General features: G+C 43.6%; 1 pseudogene; it reads right to left on the bottom strand.

Moving 5' to 3' along the window:
- Positions 1-748: 748 nt before the first annotated feature.
- LOC127571904 (extracellular calcium-sensing receptor-like) lies at positions 749-13,135 on the bottom strand (annotated as a pseudogene).
- Between the last annotated feature and the right edge of the window lie 5,999 nt (positions 13,136-19,134).

Here is a 19,134-nt window from a genome sequence, read left to right as displayed (position 1 = left end):
TTCTATAATGAGGCGGCCAGAACTGAACACAATACTCCAAGTGTGGTCTAATCAGAGTTCTATAGAGCTGCAACATCACCTCGCGGCTCTTGAACTCAATACCCCGACTAATGAAGGCCAACACATCAACTGTTCTCACCCTCCCCCGAGCGGTTGGCGATCTCGCATCAGATGCAAGTCTCATGTGCACAGCAGACAAAATTGGAAAGGGTTCAATACCAACAGACTATACGCCTTCTTAACAACACTATCGATCTGCGTGGCAACCTTGAGGGATCTATGGACGTGGACCCCAAGATCCCTCTGTTCCTCCATATTGTTAATAGGAAAGGCACAGAAAAATAACAACCCAATCCGAGCAAATGGGATTAGTGTCAAGGGGCGAAAAGTTGGCATGGACAAGGCAGGCCGAAGGGCCTGTTTCTGTGCAGTACAACCCCTTGACAGTATGACTATGATTGCGACTGTATCAGGTGCAGCCAATACTCAGCTACTGATGTTGATGTTTTCACGCGAAATAAATAAATGCACAAATAAAAACATTGACATATTAAATGTGAACCCAATACGTTTATTGTTTACGTACTGATCACTAAATTCATGCAATAAAGTCAATTTTTCCAGTACTAAATGACAGGATAAAAGATTCACATTAAAATGATTAATTCAGCCTGATATATGAATGGGTTTGTACATTCCAAGTGAGTTGCTGCAGAGAACCATAAACACACGATGTAAAGCGACAGGACATAGTCATGCTCAGCCTTTGATGTTTCATCTCATCCCACTTTACCCATAATGTGCTTCTTTGTGTTTTTCTCTGGAGTGATGACCATAATATAACACTTGGGTGCAAAAATGCAAAGCAGCAATCCAAAACTCGAGGCCAGGATGGCAAACACTCCAACCGTCACCGTGTACTTCCCAGGAGAGCTCACAGAAGCCGGAATAAAAGTGATCCAAACCGCACAAAAGATGAGCATGCTGAAAGTTATACACTTTGCCTCGTTAAAATTATCTGGCAGCTTCCGTGCGAGAAAGGCCAGGGCAAAACAAATGCACGATAACATAGCGATATAGCCCGATGCCGAGTAGAAGGCTGCAGAAGATCCTGTATCACATTCTAAAATTATCATCTCCCGGTAATATTTGGTGTTTATCACGGGAAATGGCGGCGCAATGATCAGCCAAAGGGCACATGTTAAACCCTGGGCGGATGCTAGGAGGAAAACGCTGAATCTCTGCTGTCTTTGACCAAACTATTTCATCCAGTTATTGCTGGGATGCGTTGCAGAATGGGATGCACCAGAATGGTTTTGACCAGAACACAAGACATACACAGGACAAACAAGACACCAAATGCTGTGCGGCGTAACATACACGACCAGTCTGAAGGTTCGCCAATGAATGTGACCGAGCACAAGAAACAGCAGCTTAATGCAAATAGGAGGAAGCTCAGCTCGGAATTGTTAGCTATAACCAGAGGTGTCTCTCGATGTCTAAAGAAAAGACCCGCTGTAAGTGCAGACATACACACTCCAGCCAGAGCAAGAACCACTAAAACAATGCCCAGGATTTCGGTAAAAGCGGGATGCATTGATCTCTGCGGTGATTGGACCAGAACAGGGGAGGACACTTGATGCAGTTAATGGAATCTGGTAGAAAATCCAATTGCACAAATGAGTTAATCATTTCGAGTCCTCTTGAAGATATTTAACCCATGCATATTAAAACAAAATGTGCATTTCACTCGCCTGTAGTGTTACTGATCTCTCCATCTGCACGGGAAGTGCAGTCGAAACAACAGATTGGCTGTCCTTTCCTGACAAATTTTCTCGTTCCGGGGGGACAACTTTCAGAGCAGACTGTACGGGGAATCTCCAAAGAAGAAAGACAGACTTATTACATTGATAAGTAAACTGAATTTTCTGCTTCTGTTCTGCATGGTTATATTGAATCTTTGAAATTCATAGTTTCCATGTCCTAATCAAAGATGCTCTTATTTAATTGCAAAGTCTAATTGAATAAAATATGTTAACAACTTGTTATAACAGATAAATGTGGTGTGAGATTATTGGAAAATAATTCAATGACTGTAGAGAGCATAAAATTGTCTTTTTTTTATTCTAGTCATCTTAACAAAGCAAACAGATTAAGAATTTAAAATACAGAAGAAAGAAACAAGCATCAATAAATCCAGAAAGTTATTTGAAACAGGGGTGTGTGCAAGGGTCAAAGTGCAGGACAGCAAACAGGAAGATAACAGAACCCCACCCTTCTGCTGCTCAGTCAGTAAGATAAGTATGTGTATAAAGTCAGCTTGTGGTCACAGGCACATTTGTCCTTTAACACTGGCGTGCTCTGAATTTGAAAAAGTTACTTGTTTCCATAAAAAAAAAGATATGATGCCGCTTTGAATACCAACTCATCATCTTTATAAACAGGTTGGTAAATTGGTTTATTATTGTCACATGTACTGAGGTGCAGGCATACCGTCCATATAGATCAATTTATTACACAGTGCATTGAGGTAGTACAATAACAGAATGGAGACTAAAGCATAACAGTTACAGCGAAAGTGCAGTGCAGGCAGATAATAAGGTGCAAGGTTACAACGAGGTAGATTGTGAGCTCGAGAGCACTTTATCGTACTAAGGGACCGTTCAATTGTCTTATAACAGCAGGATAGAAGCTGTCCTTAAGCCTAGCGGTACGTGCTTTCAGGCTTTTGTATCTTCTGCCCGATGGGAGGGGGGAGAAAAGAGAACGTCTGGAATGGGCGGGGCCTTTGATTATGTTGGCTGCTTTACAGAGGCAGCGAGAAGTGTAGACAGAGTCCATGGAGTCCATGGCTTCATGTTAAGTCGGCTTTATTATTCTTTGTGCACCTTTATTGTTTGTGAATTTTTATTCAAATAGCAAGAATGCATTACACCTTTGCAGCGCAGAGTTTTAATAAGATCTAGAGAAGTGAAAAAAAACTTACTGAAGTTCTGTCGCATTCCAGGCCTAGCACATCAACCCAAGCCCCAAGCTATCCAGTTACCGAATTCTGATTCTCCAGGAGCCTGCATTGCCCATTGATCCTCTGTTACCTGAATGCTCCCTAGCTGGCAGTTGTCTTGATAGTGGAAGTGGAGGTAAATAGCTCATGGGTACAGCAACTGATGTACCAAGCCCATATCTTTGGAACACAATCTCAGCAGGTGCATCATTTTACTCCAGCTCTCCATTCCCAGTTAACACGATGTTTTCTTTCTTTAGTGGTTCACTTTTAATGTTAACATTCATGGTAACATTTTTGACTGGTAACAAATGGGAATTTATAATATCTTCTTCTGAAGAAATATCATATCCTATAATTAAAACTGATTTTGCATCCTACCAGATTTTATTATGCGGAGGAAAGGTACCTGATCCATGTGAGCACTTCATTTAAAATGACATGTACTCTGTCAGTAAAAGTCTAATAATCCACTATCCATCAGTTCAAATATCCCAACGGACTGGCATCTCACTCATCTGGTGATGTATGCTGTACCCCCACTCACTGGGGCCCCGGTCCCTGAACTTCCTTCCCAATCACTCGAGGTGCTGACTTCCAAGCTCCGTTCCACTCACTGGGAACCCCTGGTTCTCACACACCATTTCCATTCACAGGGGCCCCTGGTTCTCACACACCATTTCCACTCACAGGGGCCCCTGGTTCTCACACACCATTTCCACTCACAGGGGCCCCTGGTTCTCACACACCATTTCCATTCACAGGGGCCCCTGGTTCTCACACACCATTTCCATTCACAGGGGCCCCTGGTTCTCACACACCATTTCCACTCACAGGGGCCCCTGGTTCTCACACACCATTTCCATTCACAGGGGCCCCTGGTTCTCACACACCATTTCCATTCACAGGGGCCCCTGGTTCTCACACACCATTTCCATTCACAGGGGCCCCTGGTTCCTAGAATAATTCAGCAGAGTTTTGTTTCTCACTCTCCCTTTAAACATCCGATTCACTGGAAAAATAATTATAACACCATGTACATCGTGTTTAAAAAAAGTGAATTAAAAGTCTGTCGGGGTATTAGTAAAGTAACATCCAACAGTCCAGAATATCGGACAGCCGTGCTCCACCAAAGTCCCACATGTGCCGTATTATCAGCGTTTTAATATCCATAGTACCTGATGACATAGAAGCCACCATTTGGTCCATCGATTCTACGTTGACTCACGGAATAATCCCATCCCTCAGTAATGTTCATAACCTACTCTCACTATATTCCCAATAATTCAATAATAGGTGGTTGGACTCGATGGGTTGACGGGCCTGGTTCCATGCTGCAGCCCTCTGTAAACAAAAAACTCCCCCACTGCCACCTAAGTATGGGTGAAATTTAAAACAATATTAGTTTCCTCAGATGCTTTTGTAGTTCGGAAGGTGTTGGTGAGTCTGAAGAGAGTAGTAACCAAAGTGTCCAATAAAATTAGTCACATTCAGTTGGCTGCCGTACCTCCTGCCTATCACCGCTCCAGACAATGTTCTTCGAATTCAGCACCACTACTTTACCCGAGGGTGCTGCGCCGCTGTAGTGTCCAATTCAAAGCCACCGTCTGTATTCATTTGCCAGTTTACGAAGTCATATCTGGCCACCGGATCGCCACTGTCATCGAAGCAGACCATCTCCCCGGTTTTCGTTGTGGTGTACAGACTTCAAGTAGTGAAGCAGCTCCAGAAATAAAGGCGAAGTATGTTTACTTATGGACTTGCAATCATAGAGCATAGAACACAGAAAAGTATAGCACAGGAACAGGCCCTTCGGCCCACCATGTCTGTGCTGAACACAATGTCAAATTCTTCTGCCTGCATGTGATCCATTCTCTGCACATCCATGTGCCTATCTAAAAGCCTCTTAAATGCCACTATTGTATCTGCTTCCACCATCAACCCTGGCAGCCGGTTCCAGGGACTTACCTCTCTCGGGGAAAAACCTTGCCCTGAACATCTCCTTTAAAAATAGCCAGATTATTTACACTTAAAGATGGTACCATTGGAACAAAATTCTAAAACGTGATTTCACAGAACTCTGGTGGTGCAGAGTATTGGTATTGGTATTGGTATTGGTTTATTATTGTTACTTGTACCGAGGTACAGTGAAAAACTTGTCTTACAAACCGATCTTACAGGTCAATTCATTACACAGTGCAGTTACATCAAGTTAATACAGAGTGCATTGAGTTAGTACAGGTAAAAAAAAATAACAGTACAGAGTAAAGTGTCACAGCTACAGAGAAAGTGCAGTGCAATAAGGTGCAAGGTCACAACAAGGTAGATCGTGAGGTCATAGTCCATCTCATTGTATAAGGGAACTGTTCAATAGTGTTATCACTGTGGGGTAGAAGCTGTCCTTAAGTCTGGTGGTACGTGCCCTCAGGCTCCTGTATCTTCTACCCCATGGAAGAGTAGAGAAGAGAGACTGTTCCGGGTGGGTGGGGTCTTTGATTACGCTGACTGCTACACCAAGACAACGAGAGGTAAAGACAGAGTCCAAGGAGGGGAGACTGATGTCCGTAATGTGCTGGGCTGTGTCCACAACTTTCTGCAGCTTCTTGCGGTCTTGGGCAGAGCAGTTGCCATACCAAGCCGTGATACATCCTGATAGGATGCTTTCTATGGTGCATCAGTAAAAGTTGGTGAGAGTCAAATGGTAGAAACCAAATTTCTTTAGTCTCCTGAGGAGGTAGAGGCGCTGGTGAGCTTTCTTGGCCATGATTCAGTGATGCAGTGGGCAGTGCTGCTGCCTCAGAGCTGAAGTGACTAGAGTCCAATCCCAGCCTCTGGAATTGTTTGTGTGGAGTTTGCACGTTCTCTCTTTGGCAGGGTTGGTTTACTACTTTCCTCCCGCATCCCAAAGACGCGCTAGTTGGTGGATTGTGGAAAATTGGCTATTGTGGGAAAAAAAAGTAACGGGTGGATGGGAGGAGGGGAACTGACATGCAGGAGAGGACAGTTTGTAGTCATGGAGTCATAGAGTTGTACAGATCGACCACTTGTCTGCATTAGGACCATATCCTTTGATGCCCTTCCTATTTATGTGTCTGTCTTCAACATAATGACTGCATCTGATTTCATCACTTCCTCTGGCGGTGAGTTCCAGATATCAGCCACGATCTATTTAAAGGTTTTCCCCCAATCCCCTACCCCTTTAAAGCTCACTTTAAACCTATGTTCTCTTGTCTTTGATACCCCTACCATGGAAAACAGGTTCTGACTATCTCCCTCTATCTATGCCCCTTATATACGTTTATCAGGTCACCCCTCAGCCTCCTCTGCCCCAGGGAAAACAAGCCGGACCTATCTAATCTCTCCCCATAACTAAAGTCCTCCAATCCAGGCAACATCCTTTAGGGTAATAAATGGGGAAATGGGATTGAAGGGAATGCTATGGATGTGAAAGCCCAAATGGCGTCCTCCTATATCATACAAAAATATTTTTATAACATAAATTACTTTGCAATTAAAATGAATAAAATTAAATAGCAGCACCCCTACCTACCACGACTGAAAGCTTGGAATATATGCACATGTATGATTTATAAATGGTCCGTTCCCATTTTTACACAACAACATATTGTTAAGGGCGTGAGCGAAAGCATAGACTGCTTTAGATACATTGTAGGGACTTCAATCCGTGGTTTGGTCTGTGTAAACGTTGTACATTTCGTTCAGAGTTTCATTTCCGTGGCACCTAACGTCGTTTCCCAAAACTCACTTACGAAAGGATCACTTGGAGAGATGGAAGGGTGGACCTTGAGGAGGAAGTCCTGCAGTTCTGGAACCTCCACCGCACGCATTGCAGTTCCGATTGCCCCGAGAAGGAAGACCGAGCGTTTGTCAGCAACAATGTCCGACGTAATCCACGCCTCGCTGCCCACCCACTGTATGCCAGTGAGGTTTTGCCGGAAAACTTCCTCAAATAAAACGCGCATTTCCCCAGATCCGGCAAAGGCCACCACGACCTTTGTGGTCGCCGCTTTCATCACTTGCACAATCCTGGTGTTCTTCTCTGCGGGATCCGTTCTGCGAAATGATTCCGAGAAGGCAATGCAAAGACCGAAATCCTCAGCAGCTTCTATGAAGGCTCTCATTCCAGAGGTTCCATAGTCATTGTTACTGTTAACAGTTCCAATCCAAGTCCATCCAAACATCTTAACCAGTTGCACCAAAGCCTTGGATTGATGGTAGTCACTTGGTATTGTTCTATAAAAAGTTGGGTATTCATTACTATCACTGAGACACACGCCAGTGGAAAGAAAACTGACCTGCAGTGTCACAAGGAGGAAAGGTCATTGGTATGAGGTGAAATAATTATGGATTAGCTTTCCAGATGCTCTAATACATCGCAACCAAATAGTGACAAAACTTGTTTCATTCTTTCCCTATTCTGATGAAGAATCCTGGACCCAATACCTAAACTCTGCCCTTTCCACCGATGCACAGATGCTGCCTGATCTGCTGAGCATTTCCAGCATTCTCTGTTGTATTACATAGTGATAAAAGCAATTTCAGTGCCCATTGATAACTTCAAGGATGTAAGAAAGACGCAGAAGATAAATAATTTGTCTTCATGTTGGCACATCCATAACTTTGGGAAATTCCAATTTCTGTGTCATTACTCTTGAAGAGGACTCACTGCTGTGATGTAGAAAATTCAACAGCAAAACTATTTCTCACCATCACTATCTTCACCAGATAACCATCATAATCTGTGCCAAATTTTCCAGATGCACCATAGAAAGCATCCTATCCAGATGCATCACGGATAGGATGGCAACTGCTCTGCCCAAGACTGAAAGAAATTGCAGAGGGTTGTGGACACAGTCCAGCACATCACGCACACCAGCCTCCCCTCCATGGACTCTCTCTGCACTTCCCGATGCATCGGGAAAGCAGCCAACGTAATCAAGGACCCCTCCCAACCTAATCATTCTCTCTTCTTCACCACCACCTCCCCCCCCCCCCCACACACACACACAAATGAGGCAGAAGATATAAAAGCTTGAAAGCACGTACCACCAGGCTCAAGGACAGCTTCTATCCCGCTGCTATCAGGCTCCTGAACAGGCCTCTCATACGCTAAATATGAACTCTTGATCTCCCAATCTACCTCTTCGTGGCCCTTGCACTTTATTGGTTTACCTCCACTGCACATTCTCCCTAACTGCAACATTATATTGGCATTCCGTTTTCTTTTTACTACTTCAATGTACTTACATATGGCAAGATATGTCTGGATGGCACGCAAACAAAAGCTTTTCACTGTATCTCGGTACACATGACAATAATAAACCAATATCAATACCAATGTTATAATGTTCAGTTGTGAACCAACTGTGACCAAAGGTGAACTGTGCAAATACTTTTAAGTTCACCAGTGAGGAGAAACCCGTTTGACCCTTCATTGGAAATCTCGCTCATACAGCAATTGAACACTGCTGAGCTATCTGCAGGAAATGCAAACCAATGTATTTAGTTCAATTCCCTGGAAAGGAATCAAAGGGGAGCTTGTGGGAACATGTGAGAACCAATATGTTGCACAGTTGCAGGAAAATAAGGGGAGTGTAATGGACTGTTCGGATTGCTCTCTGGAAGCTGGAATGACGCGATGTCCAGAATAACCGCCTTCTTCATCACGATAAGTACCTGAAACCTTGTAAATAAGGAAGTATTGTCACCATTAGGCTTGTTTTGCAGCTAAGTAAACGCCCAGTAATTTAAACAGTAATCAACTATTTTGTGCTATTTTTATTATAGTAAACAGAATAATTTAATTGAGTCTTACCATTGGTATTTTAAAAGGTCCGATTGTTCTTGCCATTGCTATGGATACTGAGGACCCACCACCGCCAACAATTCCAGAGATGCTGAGTGACCCAGTACACATATGATCCACATAGGTTTTTTCCTGTCCATTAACAAGAGCCAGAGCAACTTCCGTTGCAATCTTACTGGAGCCGCAGTCATCGTGATCCTGTGGCCGAGCGCAACGTTCGGGAGAAGTCTCTCATCCTTGTTTATTTCTCTACTGCAAAAATCATGGTCTGTGCCAGGCGATACTGGCTTAAGTCAAAACTGAGACCAAACATAGAGAATATTGTTCAGTTTCCCTGTACAGCTGTTAACATTTTGAAGGAATTGCATAATAAAGAATACCAGAACACACTTTACACTAAACATTTTGACGGATAGGTGGATAGGAAAGGGTTAGATATGGGTTAAACGCAGGCAAATGGGACTAGCTTAGATGGGTATCTTGTTCAGCATGATGAGTTGGGCTGAAGGGCCTGTTTCTGTGCTGTATGACTCTGTGACACAATTTCGCTGGAAGCTAATTAGCCATAAGAGCCATAGCATTCAGTCTTGGGAAGCATTCTCTGACGGTATATGTCAGGAGTTGGTAAAGATTGTATTTCTCATTGAAGATAATTGTGAATCTTTCAGTCTTGCCTTTTACATGTCATTGAACATAGGGGTGTAACTTAAACCTTCCTTCCCACCCAACTTCCTCCCCACAATATTTCCTTCCTACCTACCTGTAGGGCAGGCACGGTAGTGTAGCGGTTAGCATAACGGTTTACAGCGCCAGCGACCGGGGTTCAATTCCGGCCGCTGCCTATATGGAGTTTATACGTTCTCCCCGTGTTTGCATGGGTTTACTCCCACATTCCAAAGACATACGGGTTAGGAAGTTGTGGGCATGCTATGTTGGTGCTGGAAGCGTGGTGACACTTGTGGGCTGCCCCCAGAACACTCTACGCAAAAGATGTATTTCACTGTGTGTTTCGATGTACATATGACTAATAAAGGAATCTTATCTTATCTGTGATGCTTGCTTCCTACCTACCTACAATGGTGGTTGTTGAATTTGTGACTGGATGTCACACTGTGCAGCACTTTAATCTGATCCACCAGCTCTTGAGTCAGTGGGCAAGCTTCTTCTCCTGTTTACTGTGGTCAGTCCTATGCTGTAACTTCACCAGCGTAGATGCATGTGACCTGGTCTTCTACACCACAGTACTCACTGAAATAGGGTTCCCCTAGTGCCTTGAGGATAATGGTAGAATAAGGGCCATGCTTCACAATGAGTTAACAGGCTGCTTTGAAGTACAGTTCTGTTGTTCCTGAACATTTTCTGTTGAGCCTCTACGTCTGTTCTGAATCTATCTAATTTAGCACATTTAGAGTGCCATGCAAATTGATGGAGTATATCTATTGTGAATATAAAGCACCATTTCCATAAGGAGTGCAATAGTTACTCCTACCAATCAAGTTAGGTCTTTTGCCACATGTGACATGCCACAGGTGTGATATTAACAGAGTTGTTGTGATGGGAGATTTTAATTTCCCAAACAACGATTGGCATCTAAAAACACTGAGCGGTTTAGATGGGGTACAGTTTGTTAAGTGTGTTCAGGAAGGATTCTTGACACAATATTTAGATAGGCCTACAAGGGGAGAGGCTGTGCTTGATTTGATATTGGGAAATGAACCTGGTCAGGTGTCAGATCGCTCAGTGGGTGAGCAGTTTGGAGATAGTGATCATAATTCTATCTCCTTTATGATAGCACTGGAGAGAGATAGGAACAGACAGACTGGAAAGGCGTTTACTTGGAGTAAAGAGAATTATGAGGCTCTCAGGCAGGAAATTGGAAGATTAAATTGGGAACAAATGTTCTCAGGCAAAAGTACAGAAGAAATGTGGCAAATATTCAGGGGATATTTGTGTGGAGTTCTGTATAGGCATGTTCAAATGAGACAGGGGAGTCAACAGAGGATACAGGAACCGTGGTGCACAAAGGCTAGAATAAATCTAGTCAAAAGGAAAAGAAAATCTTACAATAGGTTCAGAGGGCGAGGTAATGTTAGAGATCTGGAAGAGTATAAGGCTAACAGGAAGGAGCTTAAGAAGGAAATTAGGAGAGGCAGGGGGGACATGAGAAGTCCTTGGCGGGCAGGATTTAGGAAAACCCCAAAGCATTCTACAAGTATGTGAAGAGCAAGAGGATAAGATGCAAAAAAATAGGGCCTATCAAGTGCAGCAGTGGGAAAGTGTGTATGGATCCGGAAGAAATAGTGGAGGTCCTTAATAAATACTTTACATCAGCATTCACGACAGATAAAGATCTGGGGGATTGTAGTGAGGAAATGCAGCAGGCTGAAAAGCTTGAGCATATAGATATTAGGAAAGAGGAGGTTCTGAAACTTTTGGAAAGCATCAAGTTGGATTCGTCACTGGGACCGGATGAGATGTACCCCAGGCTGCTGTGGGAGGTGAGGGAAGAGATTGCGTATCCTCTGATGATGATCTTTGCATCATTGATGGAGATGGGAGAGGTTCCAGAAGATTGGAGGGTTGCGGATGTTGTTTCCTCATTATGGAGAGGGAGTAGAGATAGCCCAATAAATTATAGGCCAGTGAGTCTTACCTCAGTGGTTGGTAAGCTAATGGAGAAGATCCTGAGAGGCAGGATCTATGAACATTTGGAGAGGTACAATATGATTAGGAATAGTCAGCATGGCTTTGTCAAGGGTAGGTCCTGCCTTACAAGCCTGATTGAAGTTTTTGAGGATGTGACTAAACACATCGATGAAGGGAGAGTAGTAGATGTAATGTATGTGGATTTCAGCAAGGCATTTGATAAGGTACCCCATGCAAGGCTTATTGAGAAAGTAAGGAAGCATGGGATCCAAGGGTACATTGCAATGTGGATCCAGAACTGGCTGGCCCACAGAAGGCAAAGAGTGGTTGTTGAAGAGTTGTATTCTGAGTGGAGGTCAGCGACCAGTGGTGTACCTCAGGGATCTGTACTGGGACCCTTGTTCTTTGTGGTTTTTATAAACGACCTGGTTGAGGAAGTTGAGGGATAGGTTAGTAAGTTTGCAGATGACACAAAGGTTGGAGGTGTTGTGGATAGTATAGACGGCTGTCAGAGGTCACAGTGGGACATAGGTAGGATGAAAAGTTGGGCTGAGAAGTGGCAGATGCAGTTCAACCCAGATAAGTGTGAAGTGGTTCATTTTGGTAGGTCAAATATGATGTCAGAATATAGTATTAATGGTAGGACTCTTGGCAGTGTGGAAGATCAGAGGGATCTTGGGGTCCGAATCCATAGGACGCTCAAAGCGGCTGCACAGGTTGACTCTGTGGTTAAGAAGGCATGTGGTTTATTGTCCTTCATCAATCATGGAATTGAATTTAGGAGCCGAGAGGTATTGTTGCAGCTATATAGGACCCTGGTCAGACCCCACTTGGAGTACTGTGCTCAGTTCTGTTCGCCTCACTACAGGAAGGATGTGGAAGCCATAGAAAGGGTGCAGAGGAGATTTACAAGGATGCTGCCTGGAATGCGGAGCATGCCTTATGAAAGCAGGTTGAGGGAACTCAGGCTTTTCTCCTTGGAGCGACGGAGGGTGAGGGGGAACCTGATAGAGGTATATAAGATGACGAGAGGCATTGATCTGGTGGATAGTCAAGAGGCTTTTCCCCAGGGCTGAAATGGTGGCCACAAGAGGACATAGGTTTAAGTGCTGGGGAGGAGGTATAGAGGAGATGTCAGGGGTAAGTGTTTTACTCAGAGATTGGTGAGTGTGTGGAATGGGCTGCCGGCAACGGTGGTGGGGGCGGATCCGATAGGGTATTTTAAGGGACTGTTAGTTAGGTACATGGAGCTGAGAAAAACAGAGGGCTATGGGTAAGCCTAGTAATTTCTAGGGTAGGGACATGTTCAGCATAGTTTGTGGGCCGAAGGGACTGAATTGTGCTGTCGGTTTTCTACGTTGTATGTTCTATGTCTGGCAAATATGTCAGTCAGAACTAGAGCCACTAAGCCACCAGATCCTCCACACAGAGTACATTCTGCATCGTTGTTGCCCTCAGTTCATCTTAATGATTTCCAGTTCCATCCATCCAACACCATCCAACATTTGCTCTCACCTAGCTCCCGGGTACCACTGTGTTCCCACTTCCAGTGTTGGAGAAACTCGAATCCTCCAGGCTGAGAAGAACTCTGCAGAGTCAACTGGACTGGGTGTACCATTGTCCTGCTGGGGAACCTTACTGAACCTTGCCATAACCATCTTGTACAACTTAAAAAGGCAGTCAAGTTTGAGAGCTATGTTTGAGAGCTGTGGTTCTGGGGTCACACATAACCCAGAGCTGGGAAGACTAGCAGATTTCCTAAAGCTAGAGAGGGTGCAGAAAAGATCCACGAGGATGTCACCAGGACTGGAGGGCTTGAGTTATAAGGAGAAACTGGATAGGCTGGGACTGTTTTCCCTGGAGTGTAGGACACTAAAGGGTGACCTTATAGAGGTTTATAAAATCATGAGGGGTGTAGATAAGGTGGCTGGTCAGTCATTTTAGCAGGATAAGGGAGTCTAAAACTGGAGGGCATAGGGTTAAGGTGAGAGGGGAAAGATTTAAAAGAGACTTGAGGGGAAGCTTTTTCACACAGAGGGTGATGAGCTGCCAGAGGAAGTAGTACAGGCAGGTATAATTACAATGTTTCAAAGCAATTAAGATAGGTTCATGGAGGTTTAGAAGGATATGGGCCAAACACAGGAAAATGAAGCTAACCTGGTTAGACATCGTGGTCAGCATGGACGCGTTTAAGCAAAGGGCCTGTTTCCACACTGGATCACTCCATGACATCAGTGAATCAGATGGAACTTTAATAGAATTTGGTTGTTTCATGGTCATACCCACCAATGCATATAGTTTTATGCAGATTTATTTAAATCATTGCAATTAGAACTCGCACCTTTTGATAAGTAAGGGAAAACACAAAGTGGCTGGAATCATGTCTCGTACGAAGAGTGAAGGTTGTGGTGGAGGTCAATCATCCCATCCCCAGGATAGTGCTACACATGGTCCCTGGGGCAGAAAGCAGCCCACGCCTGCATACAGGAAGATCTAGGCAACATGTAAGCTTGGGTAATAAGTAGCATGTAATATCTACACCATCGAAGTGACAAGCAACAACCATCTCCAATAAGAGAGTCCAAACACCATCCTATCACTATCAGTGCCAAGTCCCCACTGTCAACTTCCATCATCATTGACAAGAAATTCAATGGAACAACCGGATTAGTTTTGTGACTACAGCAGCAGGCCAAAGGCTGGTTGTCCTGTGGTGAGTGATTCTCCTCCTGTACCCCAAAGCCTTTCCACCATCCATGAAACGGAAATCAGGAACGTGATGGGATACCCACTTGCCTGGATAAGTGCGCTGCCAACAGCACTGGAGAAGCTTGACACCATCCAGGACAAAGCTGCTCACTTGATTGACAACGCGTCCAGTACACTGAGTTCAGTCTCTAACCACCATCGCTCCATGGTCAATATGTGCCATCTCCGAAGTGCACTGCAGGACAGACTGACAGCATCTCTTCATTCTACCACCTCTACGTCCAAGAGGGACGAGGCAGTAAATCAACCACCTGTACCTGCAGAACCCTCTCCAAATCGCACACCACCTCGGCTCTGAAATATATTTCCTTCATTGTCTCTGTATCTATATGCTCTATCAGCAGTACTCTGAGAAGGACTCCTAGAAGGGAGCTTCCCACCACCGAGGGATGGGCAATAAATGCTGATCATGTCTGCGACGCCCACTTCTTAACACATAATTAAAAACACATATAGTTTCGGCTTCGGGACGATTAATCCAATAACGCAAACACCACAACGATTTACCGTAACAGTAAATGGCTTTAAATAATGCAACAAACAACCTGCTGGAGGAACTCAGCGGGCCAAGCAGCATCTGTGGGGGGGGGGGGGGGGGGGGGGAAGGAAGGAATTGTCGACGTTTCAGGTCGAAACCATGCAGAGTGTTTGCAGAGTGTTCCTCCGGCAGATTGTTTGTTGCTCCACATTCCAGCATCTGTAGTCTCTTGTGTCTCGCTTTACGTAATGGTCTCTCATTTCTTGCCTCCCCCACAATCTTTGGGCGCAATGCAGACAACTTGGGAGAGAGCGTAACTAACGGACATAAAAGTATCGCTCTGTGGAAACAATATCAAGGAAACATAGCCAAATGTGGTCATATCAGTAAACAAATTGGTGAAAATACTGAAATCATTCATCGGGAATACAAACTCACGTTCTGCATCTAATTTCTTCTGGTGGTTTTGTGAACGAATCTATCTCCTCCAACCTGTTCAAATGCATGGCAAATATCCCTCCGAGAACAATGTCCCCATCCTTTGAGATGTTGGGTCGCTGGATTCATCCCCGAAGTTTGCAAGTTAGTTCGGCTGACTGGCATACGAAGGCCATCAACAATAGCACTCCCAACATAAACTGAAACATTGCAGATTTAATTATGACATTAGATCACAACTGATACAATTCTGCCTACCCTCCTTATATAGTTTCTCGTTATGGGGCATTGAAGTGTCTACCTTTAATAGGAAACAATTGCTTGTACTCCTGGGAAATTAATCTGTATCCCAAATGAACACAGAAGCTTTCGGGACCAGCAGATGCCTTAATCTGATCCCATGTGTCAAATTCAAAATGAGAAGTTATGGTTTCATGTTCCAACTGAGCTGGAAGCCAAAAGCAAAGGTACAGCAGAGGGATTAATGTGAGTATACACATCAACCACTAGAGTAAAGACAGGCCAAAAATGAACCCAGCATTGATAGTCAAGAAAATTAAAATATTAGGAGGGAAACACCTTAAAAAGCTCAGAGGGTAAAGAATTATTTTGAATGCTGACCAAATAAGCCGCCTCTGCAAATATCCCTATATTCACTGGAAGGATAAGGGGTCCAAGGAGAATGTTCTCTCTCAGGACAACATCCCTGTACTGAGCTCCTCTATCAAGCCAACGTTGGTTATTGATTTTATGGAAGGAAAATAATGTTAGGCAAATTTGTTAGAATTCTTTGAGGAAAAAAAATTAAAAGACATTTGGGCAGGTACGTGGATAGGAAAGGTTTGGAGGGATATGCGCCAAATGTGGGCAAATGGGAATAGCTTAGATAGGCATCTTGGTTGGCATGGAGGAGTTGGGCTGAAGAGCCTGTAACCGTGATGTATGACACTATGACTATGAGGATGTGACAAGCAATAGAGGTGAAGCTGTTGAAGTGGTATATTAGGATAACCAGAAGGCATTTGACAAGGTTCCACATGAAAGGCTGATGCACAAAGAAAGAGCTCACTGTACTGGGGAAAGTAGCTAAGTATGGACTGAATACCAGTTATCACATAGAAAACAACAGTCAGAATGAATGGGTTTGCTTCAGGCTGGAGGGTTAAAACAAGTGGATTCCCCAAGGATCAATTCTTGGCCCTCAATTATTTACTGTATATATTAATGACTTGGAGGAAGGGGCAAAGTTTAAGATATCCAAGTTCACTGATGACACAAAAACAGCGTACAGCTGAAGTTAAAGTCAAGTTTATTGTCATATGCACAAGTGTATGTGTGCACAGGTGCAATGAAACCTTACTTGCAGCAGCATCAAAGGCACATTGCATCAGATAAGCAGCATTCACAAGAAAAACATAAATTGAACATAAATTATATACAATTTTTACAAGAACTAGCATTCTGCAATGAGGATATTTCAACTCTAAAATAAGATGTGGATTGGTTGAGTGAATGGGTAAAAACTTGGCAAACAGAGTTTAATGAAGGGGAGTGTGAGATCATGCACATTGGTAAAATAAATCAAAAGGCAAGCTAGTATATAAATGGAGGGGAATTGCAATGAGTGGAATGCAGAGAGATCCTATCCATGAGACACTGACAGTCAGAGTGCAGGTGTAGCAAATAGTTAGGAATGTAAATGGAATATTGGCCTTTATTGCAAGGCGTATGGAGATTATATATGAAAGTATTGTTACAATTCTACAGAGCCACACCTGGGCTATTGTGTAGGTCCTTTTAAAGAAAGATAAACTAGCACAGATAGACCAGAAGAGATTCACTAGGCTTATTCTTGAGATGAGAGGGTTGTCCTATCACGAGGTGTGAAAGAAGTTGGATCCGTGTTCTTTGGAGTTTAGAAGAATTTATTGAAACATATAAGATTCTGAGGGGACACGACAGGATAGATGTTGAGATGGTTCCATTAGTAAAAGCATCTTTAATGAGTGAGTGGTCTTTTAAAACTGAGGTGTTAGGAATTTCTTCTCAGAGAGGGTGGTGAATCTCTGCAATTCTCCACCATGGAGAGATGTGGGGATTAGATCACAATGGGTATTTGAAGAGAAGGTATATAAATTGGTGAAAGATCATGGTATTGAGGGTTATGTGGAACTGGGAGAGAAGAGATGAGGAGGCCTGGGACAGATCAGCCATGATCATGTTGAATGGTGGGACAGGTCTGACGGGTCGAGGGGTTACCTCTACTTTCTTTTGCTTTTGTGTTCTTGTGAAAGAGATCATTTTTTTAATGTCTTGGGTGCTTTCTTTAGTGTATTAAAATGCTTAGGTTTCTATTCCTGACGATTACCCAGCAGAATGTGGAAAGTTATTCAAAGAAAAGTTATGTCACCTCTTACATCTCTTAAATACTCTGTTACAACTCAAATGTCCAAAATAAGAGGGAAGTAATTTGGATTTTCAGATTCCGACTGGGCCCTACTCCCAATTTAACCATATTCAATGTTTTTCATTGCTAGTCACACCAGATGTATGTCAGTCACAAGGACTGCAGTGGCTCAAGTAGAAAGTGTATGACTTTCTCATGGACACCTAGGCTCAGACAATGTATTCTGGATCTGACTGTGTTCACCAAATCTCCAGAATTCATAAGCAACATATTTATCTTGCAATAAGCAAATAAAGCAGTTTAAAGATGGTAATGAGTTCTGGTCGCCTCATTATAGGAAGGAGGTGGAAGCGTTGGAAAGGGTGCAGAGGAGATTTACTAGGATGCTGCCTGGTTTAGAGAGACATTATGAGGAGAGACTAAGGGAGCCAGGGCTTTACTCTTTGGAGAGAAGGAGGATGAGAGAAGACATGACAGAGGTGTACAAAATATTAAGGGGAATAGATAGAGTGGACAGCCAGTGCCTCTTTCCCAGGGCACCAATGCTCAATCCAAGGGGTCATGGCTTTAAAGTAATGGGTGGGAAGTTCAAGAGAGATATCAGAGGAAGGTTTTTTACCCAGAGAGTGGTTGGGGCATGGAATGCACTGCTTGGGACGGTGGTGGAGGCAGGTACATTGGTCAAATTCAAGAGATTACTAGATCAGCATATGGAGGAATTTAAAATAGAGGGATATATGGGAGGAAGGGGTTAGATGATTTTAGGCGAAGTTTAAAGGTCAGCACAACATTGTGGGCCAAAGGGCCTGTATTGTGCTCTACTGTTCTATGTTCTATGTAAAGGTAACCCCAGTATTTAAAAATAGTTGGAGAGAGAAAACAGGAAATTATAGTATTGGAGAAAATGCTCGAGGTTATTATAAAGGATGTGATAACAGGACACTTAGAAAATATCAACAGGATTAGACAAATTGAACATGGATTTATGAAAGTAATTGGTTTATTATTGTCACATGTACCGAGATACAGTGAAAAGCTTTTATCTGCATGCTATCCGGACCGATCATTCTAACATAAGTACATTGAGATAGTACTAAGGAAAAAGCAATAACAGAATGCAGAATATAGTGTTACAGTTACAGAGAAAGCAGGGAGACAAATAAAGTAGATTGAGAGATCAAGAGTTCGTCTTGATCGTCTAAGAAGGCCATTCAGGAGTCTTGTAACAGCAGGATAGAAGCTGTCCTTGAGCCTGGTGGTACGTGTTCTCAAGCTTTTGTATCTTCTGCCCGATGGGAGGGGGGAGAAGAGAGAATGACCAGGGTGGGAGGGATCCTTGATTATGCTGGCTGCTTTCCCAAGGCAGTGGGAAGTGTAGTCCATGGAGGGGAGGCTGGTTTTTGTGATAGACTTGGATGTGTTCACAACTCCCTGCAAATTCTTGTGATCTTGGGCAGAGCAGTTGCAGTACCAAGCTGTGTATCAAGTAAAATCATGTTTGACAAATCTACTGGAGCTTTTTGAGGATGTAACTGTTTGAATAGGTTGAGGAGGACCAGTGGATT

This window comes from Pristis pectinata, chromosome 6 (genome assembly GCF_009764475.1).
Source record: "Pristis pectinata isolate sPriPec2 chromosome 6, sPriPec2.1.pri, whole genome shotgun sequence".
Classification (NCBI taxonomy): Eukaryota; Metazoa; Chordata; class Chondrichthyes; order Rhinopristiformes; family Pristidae; genus Pristis; species Pristis pectinata.
The sequence above is the reverse complement of the archived record's forward strand: the minus strand, read 5'-3'. Positions and strand labels throughout refer to the sequence as shown.